Source organism: Heterocephalus glaber, unplaced genomic scaffold (genome assembly GCF_053883595.1).
Source record: "Heterocephalus glaber isolate CG9 unplaced genomic scaffold, H.glaber_assembly_v1.0 deba00001497, whole genome shotgun sequence".
In the NCBI taxonomy this organism is placed as follows: domain Eukaryota; kingdom Metazoa; phylum Chordata; class Mammalia; order Rodentia; family Bathyergidae; genus Heterocephalus; species Heterocephalus glaber.
Genome location: NW_028258320.1, coordinates 43,745,181 through 43,758,752, shown reverse-complemented (window position 1 = coordinate 43,758,752; position 13,572 = coordinate 43,745,181). Strand labels below are relative to the sequence as shown.

Genomic DNA, 13,572 nt, shown 5'->3' with positions numbered 1-13,572 from the left:
GAATTATAAGCTTTGATAAAGATACTGTGATTACAACAAGATCTGGCACTTAGTAAATGCGCAAGAAATAGTTTTGACAATGTTAGTGACAAGTGATGATTGTAGTAGATTACAAAAATGCCAGATGATATTTCCTTTACTAACTTTGGCTAGCCTAGTGATTTGATTAACCAGTAGGAATTTAGCACAAGTGATGCAAGCAGGGTGCTGAAAAATACTTGTGCATTGGAGCTGGCTCTCTCATGCTTTGAGGACTTTGTAATAACTATCATGGAAGAAGTCCTAGCTAGCCTGCTGGAGGGCAAGAGACCTTGGCCTGGTCACTCCAGTCACCTTGGCTGCTAGCTTATGTACAGCAAGACACACAGTAAGGCCACCCTAGATCCTCCAATTGCTGGTCCAACAACCACTATAGATGCATAAGAGCCCAGCAGAGAACATTTGATTAGACTAGGAGAATCACTCCGTCAATCTGTAGGACCATGGGCTAAATAAATGATTGTTATAAAAAGTCCCTACAATGACTGTCAAAGTGATGACACATTGGGCACAATGCTGAGTACGGTGGACCCTCAACTTATGACCTGCCGGACATATGATCAACTTGGGTTACAACCAAAATTTTAGTTTTAACTTATGACCAAAGTCTTGAGTTACAACTCAAATCCTGGCTCCTTGTACTTCCAGATGGTCTCAGATACAGGTTTAACCCTTAAAGAGTTCTGGAAGAAACATTACAACATCCTTTCCTGTGTGAGGTTAATTGAAGAATCCTGGGCCAATGTCCCTCTAAGGACACTGAGGTCTACCTGTACACAGGAGAGAGATTTTGAAGGCTGTGTAGAGGAGCCTGAGCCTTCAATTGACCAACCTGAGTGTCTGGAGCAATGCTACATAATTTTAGGGTAAAATCATTTGGTTAGCCTAGTTCTCCTGCCTATAGCCTAGCTATGGAATTCTGAGACATAATTCCATTTTGGCCTCTGGTCACAACTGAGACCTCAATGATCCGGTGATGCTGTGATTCTCCAGGACAAGATTACACCAGCTGAAAACATCCTAGGAGGAACAAACATCTACTCAGTTTCTCATTGTTCTTGGATTGTTACATCTTGTTTACGCACGATGTACTGAACTCTCTGCACGTCATTTGTTACATTTGTTTCTTCTGATGTACTGAATAAAAGGTGCAGTAAACAGGGGGATTTCGTCTTTGTTGCCCAGAGCAGCACTGATCAGACCCAAAACTCAGCTTCTTAGACTCATTTTTCTACCTTTCCTGTAATTCGCCTTGTGTTGCTGTGGCTCGCAGGAGACTAGGACTTAGTGCAGAGGTTCTAGTATCGTCCCCTTTCCCTGTTCCCTACACCTGAGTTACAACCGGCCCTCGGGAATAAATTGAGTTCATAAGTCAAGGGGGTCACTGTTTTTTAATTATATAACAAATGACTAAGCATTAAGCCTATGAGGGCAATTTCATTTTGCAGAAGGGAAGGTAATATTACAGAGGCAGAGAGATACAGTCAGCCTTACACAGCTAGTAAGAGGCTAAGCCAGGATTAAAGCCCATATTTCTCCAACCCTGTAGGCCAGCTTTATCCATCATGTGATACTTGTCACCCCTACAGCTCAGCAGTGGAATTCAAGATCACATTATTTGGCAAGGTGTTTAAATGATGTTTACACTGCTGTTGTTATTGTTTTCATTCATCATTAATTTCTTTCATGGTCACCCTAAATTACTTTTGAAAACAGTTATGACCAAATAAGTTTCCTTTACATAGAGATTAATAGTTTTAAATTAAAAGATAAAAATTTGTAAACTTTATCTCAGGTGATTAATGTGATAGTAGAAGATGCTCAAAAGAAGACAGACCCCTACCCTATATAGGCCAATATCATTTTTGAGATGAAATCAACATGTCATAACACAAGGGCCAAGCTTGCTGAAGAGCAATGAATTTCATTCATTCACTCAACAAACCAATCACATTTACTGAGCACATACATTCTCCCAAGCCCAACTGCTGGTGATCCAAACAGGAGATCATCATTATTCTCTAATACAATTAGGTTTTGTTCCCCTCCTTCTTATTAGTGTTCTTCTCACTAGTGATTATATCTACTTCTAATACCACCCTCACCCTCCCCATCATGTGGTTTTAAAAGGCACCTTGTGCTAGAAAACAAACATGATTATCTAACTCTTTGTTAACTGTGAGTTAATAGGTAGATAATAAAGTAGGGGGCTCCCTCCTGGAATAAACTGTAAGGACTCTGTGCTATGGTTTGAAATCCCCTTTTACTGCTCTCAAATATCCCTCTCCTAACTTCTAGAGCCTAGAAGCAGTGTCACAGAAAGGCTGGAGATGATGGAAGTTTGATTTTGGATGGGTTTCTGTGTGTAAACAAAAGGCAATGGTATAAGAACCACCAAATTTCCTAAAAGTCAACAAAAACAGAAGGCTGTTGGAAGGGGGTGACAGCTGTGGCAGCATGAAGACCTAGTGGCAGGGACGGGGAGCAGGATTTTGGCAGCAGGCTGCACTTCCTCTGCTCTTGATTCCACATTCCATTCCAGTGTCCTTGTGGAGAATTCCATTCTACTGAGAGTATTCAGACCATGCTCGAGACATTGACCAAACAGAACTCCAAAGAGCCAAAAATAAAGGCTTTGCTTGGCCCAGGCTAATTAACCAGAGCTGTGCCACTGACTTCTAAGTAAGCCAAACTTTTATCACTGCAGGAAACATTTAAGAAGGAATGTGAGAGGACAGCCCAGACCAGGTGACAATCTGAGGATTTCACAACAACAAATGCCCTTCCACAGTTTCTTCTAATTCACATTTTACCCTTTCATTAAAATTTTGCTTGCTCTGTGTGGCCTTTCCTGGGCTCCAATAAGAAATATCATATTATTTCCTGTGTTCCACTATGAAGCCCTAAATTGGGACTTCCTGTAAAAATACAGATATTATTGTTTACTCTTATTCCAGACTATGAGTGCCCACAAGTGCAGGGGTCATATCTTACTTCAACACTGTGCTCCTAGCTCAAGGCACACTGCTTAGCATGCTGTAGGCAGTGGAGGAAGGGTACGACAGAGAAATACAGTGGACCCTTGACTTATGAACTCAATTCATTCCCAAAGGCTGGTTGTAACTCTGGTCAACTGAAGGCTCAGGCTCCTCCACACAGCCTTCAAAGTCTCTCTCCTGTATACGGGCAGATCTCAGTGTTCTTAGAGAGACACCAGCCCAGGATTCCTCAATTAACCCCATATAGGAAAGGATGTTGTAATGTTCCTTCCAGAACTCTTTAAGGGTTAAATCTGTATCTGAGACCACTTGGAAGTACAAGTGGCCAGCATGTGTAACTCAAGGGTCTACTCTAACTGGAGTCTTATAGCCATGGTCTTCAAAGTGAGGACCCCAGACCACCAGCAGCAACATCAATCGGAAACTTAGAAATGCAAATTCTTGGGCCTCATCCCAGATCTACTGAATCAAAAATTCTGGGACTGGAACCAAGTAATTAGTATTTAGGTAGCCTTCCACGTGATTCTGAATCCTATTAAAATTTGAGGACCACTACTTTAGACTTTAAAGAGAACATAATTACCTTTCATCTTGGATTGTACTTCTCAGATAATCTATCCTATAAGCACTTATGTCCATGTCAACTTCTTTAAGAATGGGAGCTACCAAAAAGATGGCGGCGGTTACAGAGCCCACTGCCTGGCTGGCGGTGTGGGGCGGAAGACTGCGGCGCAGGCTTACTGCCAGCCGACTGGCCGTGCCGAACCCGGGTCCCTTGGCAGCGGCAGTGGCCACCGTGGCCCTGGCAGGGGCAGGAGCAGCCTGGCATCATGGCCACGTGAATGTCGCGGCACGCGAAGACATCCTCACTGCCTCCGCACAGAAAAACATTGACCATGGAGCAGTAGAGAAACTCTCCCTTCGTAAGCAGCAGTTCATGCAATTTTCTTCGCTGGAACATGAAGGGGAATATTATATGACACCACGAGACTTCCTCTTTTCAGTAATGTTTGAGCAAATGGAACATAAAACTTCAGTCAAGAAGCTGGCAAAAAAGGATATCGAGGATGTATTGGCAGGAATCCAAAAGGCTGGTTGTGGATCAACCTTTTTTAGAGACCTTGGCGATAGAGGGCTGATTTCATATACTGAGTATCTTTTCTTGCTTACAATCCTCACTAAACCCCATACCTGGGTTTCATGTGGCTTTTAAAATGCTAGATACAGATGGCAATGAGATGATTGAGCAAAATGAGTTTTTTAAGCTGCAGAAGATCATAAGTAAACAAGATGACTTCAAGATAATGAAAACTAATGAAACAGAATGTCAGGATCAAACAGTGAAAGAATCTGAAATTGACACAACCCTTCAGATGCATTTCTTTGGAAAAAGAGGACAAAGAAAACTTCATTATAAAGAATTCCGAAGATTTATGGAAAATTTACAAACAGAAATTCAAGAAATGGAATTCATTCAGTTTTCCAAAGGTTTGAATTTCATGAGGAAAGAAGACTTTGCAGAGTGGCTACTTTTTTTCCACTAACACTGAAAATAAAGACATTTATTGGAAATATGCAAGAGAGAAGTTGTCAGCAGAAGAGAGCATTAGTTTGGATGAGTTCAAGTCATTTTGCCCTTTTACGACCCACTTGGAAGACTTTGCTATTGCCATGCAAATGTTTAGCTTAGCTCATCAACCTGTCAGACTAGCAGAATTTAAGAGAGCAGTGAAGGTAGCTACAGGACAAGAGCTTTCAAACAATATTTTGGACACCGTGTTCAAGATCTTTGATTTGGATGGTGATGAATGCCTTAGCCATGAAGAGTTTCTTGGGGTGTTAAAAAACCAGGATGCATCGAGGTTTATGGGTACCACAACAACAGAGTATACAAGAATACTGGAAATGTGTGAAAAAAGAAAGCATTAAAGGAGTAAAAGAAGTCTGGGAAAGTCCTTTTTTAAAAAGAGATAACATGGAAATTATGTTGCTCCAAATGTCAGGATCTGAGATTTTTTTTCCACAGCATTAGCTACTTTTCTGAAGTCCTCATTGACTTCCTTTGTAATATAAAAATGCTATGTACCTGCTTTCTGATTCAATGATTTCTTGATATGTTTTCATTAAAAAACTTAGCGGAAAGAAAAAGAACTACAATACCATTTTACAAAAACAAACATTGGATTCTTTCAGAAGGCCTAAATTCTAAGTAACATTTTATGCTTTGGTTAGACACCTAGTTGTTTGCTGAATTCTTAGAAGAGGGTGATATGCTTTCTGGAAAGGCAGTGCTTGCTTCGGCAGCACATACACTAAGTTGAAAGAGTAAACAAAGCACCTGACTCACAGGCCAGTATCAATTCCAGAAGTTGTGGTATTCCTAGTAGGATAAATGAAATTAAAAACTAATTTCAGATTGCTTGCATTGGTGTTATAGCTAATAAATTTCTTGTATGTTTTATTTCAGTTACCTTAGCTGTATATTGTCTTAAAATAATATGTAAATGTCAGTAATGAAATGAAAATAAAGTGTTTGCATAGATACAAAAAAAAAAAAAAAAAAAAAGAATGGGAGCTACCAAGGGCAGGGCCAAGGGCCTATTCATCTCTCCATTTTTCAAACCCCCTACCTCAGAATCTGGTGCAGAGCAAAACTAACAAATGCTAGCTGAATGAAATGGCATCTCTCACAGAAATTTCCTGTGTTTGTGAATGTAACAGGCCTTTCTGTAAGAGATGCTTCCAGCTTAATATCTGCAAAGATGAATCACGTCTGAGATATTAGTTCTAATGGGAATTACCATATGGATGAATCATGTTGTAATGAGAAAACCTGGCTGCCAAGGAAGGCTCTTGAAAATAAAAAATCAAATCAGGAGAAATGGATTATGTTGTTAGGCTTGTGATGTCAGGCCATGTATTAGGTGCACTGAAGGGACTTAATGGCCTGAACTACCAGGCTCCTTGCAGCTCTAAGAAGCAACGGGTCAACTAATGAATCAAATGGGGACAAAGCCACTAAAGACAAAACAAAACTTCACAAATCCTATACTCTGCAATCCCTGGCTCAGAAGCTACAAGGCAGTGTTCTTGTTAAGCTGTGAACATGAGAAGCTATGAGGAACAGAAAGTTCCTGACATCCTACCTCTCCAAGGTGATGCAGGTGCACAGCAGGTGGAAGGGACAAGGCCAACCTCCAGGACCAGGATGGTTGATCCCTGTGCCCCAATCCTTTGTTGCCTGACTGTCCTACTTTCTAACCACTCTCCCTCTGCCCAGCTGTAAAAGAGCAGAGTTGCCTCTATCTTCCTGGTTCCTAGGGGGCTCTGCCTGGGTCAATGCTTCTGGAACAGTGCTCCATTTCTCTCTTGGACTTTCTTTTATTTTGATATTTACTTTATTATTCTTTTTCTTTTAAATTAACATAATTACGCATATTTTGAGGATATAATGTGAAATTTCAATACATGTATACAATATATAATGATCAAATCAGGATAATTAGCATTTCTATCTCATCATTTCTTTATGTTTGAAGCCTTCAAGTGCTTCTCTTTTCATTCATCATAAAATATATAATAGGTTATTATGAATTATATTCACCCTTCTGTGCACCAGAACTTATTCTTCCCATCTAACTATATTTTGATACTTATTATCCAACCTCCCTCTAGTCATCTCCTCCTACCTTTTCTAGCCTCTAGGAACCACTATTCTATTATACTTTCAGATCAAAATTTTTAGCTTCCACATGACAGAGAACATATGGTGTTTGTTTTTCTGCATCTGCTTTATTGCACTTAACATGATGTCCTCTAATTCCATCTGTTTTGTGGCGAACAACAGCATTTTATTCTTTTTGTGGCTGAATAATATTCTATTATGTATATATACCTAATTTTCTTTATGTATTCATCTGTCAGTAGATACCTTATTTGATTCCATATCTTGAATAGTGCTGCACACAAGAGCACAGGTACCTCTGTGGTATGCTGATTTCATTTCCTTTGAATATATACACAAAAGTAGGACTGCTATATCACACAGAAGATCTATTTTCAATCTTTTGAGGAAACTCCATATTGATTTCCATGATGGCTGTACTCATTTACATTCCCACTGAATGTGTTTAAGGGTCCCTTTTTCTTTATATCCTCACTAACATTTGTTATTTTTTGGACTTTTTTAGGCAGTACTGGGGAATCTAACCTGGAACGCTCTACACTGAGCTACATCTGCAGCCTCTTTTATTTTTTAAGACATGGTCTCACTAAGTTGCCCAGGCTGCCCTCAAAATTGTGTTTGTCTTGCATCAGCTTCCTGAATATCTGGGATTACAGGTGTGGGCCACTAGGACCAGTGATTTCTTGCTTTTTTTATAACAGCCATTCTTACTGGGGTATGGTGTTATCTCATTGTGGTTTCAATTTGCATTTCCCGGATGGCTAGTGATGAGCATTTTTAATATACTTATTTGACCATTTGTATGTTTCCTTGAGAAATGTCTATTCAGATCATTTGCCGATTTTTAAATTATTTGATTTTTGCTATTTGAGTTTTTAAAGTTCCTAATATATTCTGAGTATTAATCCCTTTTCAGGTGAATAGCTTGCAAATATTTTATCTCATCCTGTAGGTTGTCTCCCCACTCTGTTGATTGTTTCCTTTGCTGTCCAGAACTTTTTCTAGTCCCATTTGTCTATTTTTGCTTTTGTTGTTTGTGCCTTGGGGTCTTTGTATCCAAACAAAATCATTGCCTATCCTGGATATTTTTAAGTGTTCCCCCTATTTTTTTCCTACTGGCTTCATAGTTTCAAGTCTTACAGTTAGATCTTTAATCTATTTTGAGGTGAGTTTTGTATATTGTAGGAGATAGGAGTGAAGCTCCATTCTTCTGCAAATGGATATCCAGTTTCCTGGCATTTATTGAAAAGGCTATCATTTCTCTCATGTATGTTTTTGGCACCTCTGTAGAGGATCAGTTGGTATAGATGCACAAATTGATTTCTGGGATTTTTATCTTGTTCCATCAGTCTGTGTTTTGGTTTTTATGCCACTACCATGCTGTCTGGATTTTAACCTCTGTTCTACCTAAAGATAGGCTGAGGCTGAAGCTGACCTAGAACTTACTGTTCTGGCCTCTTTAATAAATGGTGTTGGAGAAATTGGGTTTCAACTTGCCAAAGATTGAAACTAGACCTATATCTCTCACCATGCACTGAACTAAAATCGAAATGGATTAAAAATCTAAATATAAAAACAGAAAAGCTGAACCGGCTGGAACAGAGGTTAGGTAGAACTCTTAAAGACACTGGTGTAGGAAAAGACTTTATGAACAAAACCTCAGTTGCCCGTGAACTAGCACAAACAAACAAGTGGGATCTCTTCTTACTAAAAAGCTTCTGCATAGCAAGAGAAACCACCAGCAGTGTGAAGAGACAGTGCACAATGTGGGAAAAAATTTTCACCAGCTGTGCCTCAGATAAAGGTCTACTATCTCAAATCTATAAAGAACTTAAAAAAATCAGACCTCCCAAATTTAAAGACCCAGTCCAAAAATGGGCACCTGAAATGAACAGACATTTTTCACACAAAGAAATAGAAATGGCAAATAAAGATATGAAAAAATGTTCAAAATCACTGGTCATTCGAGAGATGGAAATGAAAACAATGCTGAGATTCTACCTCACTCCAGAAAGAATGGCTGCTATCATGAAATCAGCCAATAACAAATGCTGGCGGGGCTGTGGGGAAAGAGGAACACTGCTCCACTGCTGGTGGGAGTGTAGACTGGTGCAAGCACTGTGGAAATCAGTATGGAGATACCTCAAAGAACTAGGACTGGAAGTCCCATTGGACCCCGCTATTGCCCCGCTGGGTATCTTCCCTGAAGAATTAAAAGAATCATACCACAGAGATATATGTGCACCCATGTTGATAGCAGCACAATTTGTAATAGCTAAAACTTGGAAGCAGACCAAATGCCCATCAACTGGAGACCGGATCAAGAAAATGTGGGATTTTTTTTTAATAAAATAGAGTACTATTCAACCATCAAAAACAAGAAATTAGAGAAGTTTATTGCTAAATGGATGCACATTGAGGCGATACTCTTAAGTGAAATAAATAGGACAGACATGTATAAATACTGAATAATTTCTCTGGTGTGAGAAACTGAAAGTGTAAATAAGGACTAAATGTATAATAGATAATGTGAAATAGGAAGAAAAGGGGCAAAGGGGAAGGGGAAGTGGGAGGGGTAGGGGAAAGGAAAGAAGGGAATGGAATTAATGTGAGAAAAAGAAAAAATGGAAACAAAGTCTTTGTAAATAGGGAGGGATGGAGGGGTGGAAGGGAGGGCAGGGGAAGGGGGAAAAATTAAGAACCAAGAGAGTATGTAAAAGTGCATATCTCCAATGATGAATGTCATTATATTGTACACCTAAAATGTCATTACATTGTACACCTACAATAAAAGGGTAAAAAAAAGAGAACTTACTGGTCTGACTACCAGAGATGGAGAGGAGAGAGAGAGGCCTTAGGGTGAGGTATAAAGGCATGGTTTTTACATCACACTTATCATGTCAGACTCTTAGTTCTACCATCTAAGGTAGGAAAGAAATTTCTGTCCTTTATTATAGATTATCACAAGGTTGCTATGAGCAAGGATTCGAAGAGAGCAGATAGTTGTTTCCAGTTTTACCAATGCTGAGTATCCAATAACAGCACTAATTCCTGAATCTTTAGAGCTCCAAGGCCATGCTTCCTGACTTGTAGGACCTCAGGTAACTTTCCACCCCCAAAGACATCACCTGCCCCTCATTCCTGAGGTCATGGAGACTCTCCAACGCTCAGGAATATCAGCTTCTGTTTGCCCATTCAGCTCCCTTTGTAGCAGTGTCTGGATTGGCCTCTGCAGCTGGCCAGACTTTGCCTTTCTGGGTTAGAACTGGGGCCAGGACTGTACAGAATAGCCTTCTCCCGGCTTCCTGTAAAGTTGGGGCTAAAAAAGTGTGGTTGCTGAAGAGAATATCACCATAAAAAATAACAAAACAAGTGCTTTGAACTGGGAGAAGAAGAAAGATGCATTGAGGGGAATCTGCAAGACCCCAACCATAGCAGATTCAAGGGTGTAAAACTGCAAACTTTTCATTTAACAAGCGAGCCCTGGGCCTCCTGCTCCTGAAGGGGTGCCTAGAGAATTGGTTCCCCAGGATTCATTTCACCATGCTGTCCTATGCAGGTACTCAGAGGATGTTGTAGCTATGGTATTAGGGAGAATGGCTACTGCTTCTGCTGACAACAGATCTTGGAATTATCCACATACACTGATTTTTCAGGCATGTAGAATATGAGCTGTGCAGTCTTGGAAGCTTCCACCCAGATTTCAAAGGAAGGCCCAGGAGGCCAGGAAATGTGCCCAGAGAGTTACAGTAGATGCGTGAAGCTACAGGAATGAAGCTAAAATTGTAATGGAGACCCTAGGAAGTTGGAGATTGCAGAAACATTTGCTGAAGAAAGTCATAGGAAGTGAGTAAAGGCAGCTGAAGAGATAAGACTCTGTGGGCTGAAACTAGTAGGACCGTGGGGCAGGGCTTCCCAAACCCTCTAGAACTCACATCTTACCAACATGTGCCATGTATGCTGGACAGAGAGATATAAGATTTAATGTCTGCCCTACTGAGTTTCGGTCTTGCTTTGGCCCAATTCTTCTCTATCCCCATCACTCCCTTTTGGAAAGGGGATATTTACCCTGTGTCACTCTATTTTGGGAATGTGTAACTTGTTTTTATTTAGAAAGGTTCACAGCTAAGAGTTTGCCTTGAGTTTTAGAGAAGACTTTGATGTATTTTTGAGGAATGCTGAAACTACTGAGACTTTGGGAAAATGACACTGTGCTTTCAGTAGTTGTATCAAGTTAAGTGGAATTATTAACTTTTATTGTGTTTATTTGGAGATTAAGTATGGTTTAAAAAGCTGGTCATGAGAGATGGACTGGTGCCAGTTAATCTTACTTGACAATTTGACTGGATTAAGATACACCTGGAAAGGTGATTGGATCATGGGGGATTAATGCTCATCAGTGGATTAGTCCACAATGTTCATAGCTGAATGTGTTGTTAGGAGGTGAGGCCCACTTGGAGGTAGGTCACTGGAGGTGTCCCTTTGAAGGGTATATCTCTGGCTGACATTCTTCCACCATTCTCTGCTTCCTGGCTGCCATGAAGTAAGCAGCTTTGCTCCACTATGCCCTTTTGCCATGATGTTTCTACATCGGAGCTAGCTGATCATGGACTGAAATCTTTGAAACCATGAGCCAAAATAAATCTCTCTTCCTTTAAGCTGTGGATATCTGGCAGTTTGTCCCAGTGAGAGGAAAGCTGACCAGTACATGCTATGTCTTTTTTTCCCCAGTGCTGGGGATTGAACCCAGGGCCTTGGTACACTCTACTACTGAGGTACAACATCCACCCACCCACAAGTTCTGCATTAATAGTGTAGTGGAATCCCTACCCCCAAACTGAATACAGAGTTTGGCTGTCTGGCTATGTATCTAGAAACATCCAGATATCTCTGCAGGATGAGTATAGTGTCTTCATGATCCAGTCACCTTTCCAGGAATCTCAGTCCAGCTGACAATTAAGATTAATTGGCAATTGGCATAATGTGGCATTCAATAAATGGGAGTTTATTAATCCTCTTGGGTAATATGAAAGTTATAGTACAGATTCTCTCAGCACAATTTTCTTCCTTTCTCTCACTTCTCTGTTATTTTCTTTCCCTCTAGGTTGCTCCTGGAGGTGTTTTCTCCAATTTTCTACTGATCTTCATGATTTGTTCACCCTCCAAATTATTTCTCCCTCCCTCCTTCCTTCCTTTTTCTTTTGTGGCACTGCACATAGAAACTCAGGGGCTCACACATGTTAGGCAAGTGCCTTACCACTGAGCCACACCCTCAGTCCCATGTATGTATATATCTACCTATCCAGCCGGCCAGCCATCTATCCATCTAGAGACAGGGTCTTGCTAAGTTGGCCTTTAGCTTGTGATCCTTCTGCCTCAGCCTCTCAACTAGCTGGGATTACAGGTGTGTGCCACATCATAGATCTCAAAATTTTCTCATTCTCCCTCATTTTGCTCTCTTTTGAGTCTCATTTCCTTTGTCCTGATCTTCCTTCCTCACCATCCCTCCCTCCTCTCCCTTTATTCCTAATGCCCATCTCTCTCATCCTTTATTTTTTTTTACTCTCTTTTGATGTTGACATTTGTGAGCTTTAGTCCCAAGGGCAAAGAAAGGGAGTAGGAATGAGGGATTAGTAGGATCCTTCTCTAATTTATTAATGGAGAATCATTTATTATTATTGAATGCACTGTATTTCTTCCACTAGAAAACTGCATTGATTTCTTCATTATTGAGGGTCTCTTCCCCAACACACACATTTAGTTCCTACAGTGGGAGCTAACTGAACCATTATTAGAGAGAAGCCAGGGACATTCCTTCCCTAAGCCCCCAAGGAATAACAGAACTCATTTCACAGCCTCATGTCTACTAATAAAACTTGAAAGCCATTTAAAACAAGCAGTACTGGGCTGGGGATTTAGCTCAGTGGTGCTACCTCCTGCCTCACAATTCCAAGGTCCTGAGTTCGATCCCCGGTACCACTCCCCCCCGCCCCCCAAAAAACCCCCAAGCAGTACAGACTTTTAAATGTCCTCTGAGGGAAGAACCAGACTTAATCTAGTGGTGAACACCCTTTGGTTATAGCAAATGGAATAGTGATGGGTGAACACTGACCACCAGGTTTCCAGGATCCAGAATTGTCACTGATCTCAGACAGGCCAGGAAGATGTGAAACCTGGGAGAAAAATAGGTCTAAAAGGGAGGAGGCAGACAGGTTTGGTGGTACACACCTATAATCCCAGCACTCTGGTATGCTGAGTGAGGTAGGAGGATTTCAAATTCCAGCCCAGCCTGGGAAATGTAGTGAGACTCTGTCTCAAAATTTTAAAAAAACCCCCACACACACATAAAAATGGGCTGGGCATATGCCTCAGTGGTAGAGTGCCTGTGGGTTCAATCCTCAGTACTGCAAAAATATCTACTTACCTACATACATACAATTGAAGGGAAAAGGCAGCAGCAGCCTGGACAAAATGAAGGAATTGAGGAATGATACAGGATAACCCAGCCTGGTAGGGAAATCCAGGGCTCTACACTCAGAGAAGGGAAGCCTCTAGTAGGGCCTAAGGAAAAATCAGGCAATAGGTAAGGATGTGCACTCAAGGGAATCCTCTGAGAAGCTTAGACTTGCATCCATGAAAACTCAAAGTCTCTGGATTCACTTGAATTTTTGTAGGAGAAGAAATCCACACTTAAGAATGTCTTCCTTGTTTGGACTACATTCATTCACTTATTTAACAACTATTTACTGAATGTTTACTTTGTGCTAAATAGCTACCCAGGAGCTGGAGACAAAATGATGAGTAAAACAGCCTTCCTTCGGGCATCTGAAATGAACAGACATTTCTCAG

At 40.7% G+C, this 13,572-nt stretch overlaps 1 protein-coding gene and 1 pseudogene across 1 annotated transcript in view; one reads left to right on the top strand and one right to left on the bottom strand.

Moving 5' to 3' along the window:
* Plce1 (phospholipase C epsilon 1) overlaps window positions 1-13,572 on the bottom strand; it is a 376,383-nt gene that overhangs the window by 222,290 nt on the left and 140,521 nt on the right.
* LOC106008852 (calcium uptake protein 2, mitochondrial pseudogene) lies at window positions 3,712-5,085 on the top strand (annotated as a pseudogene).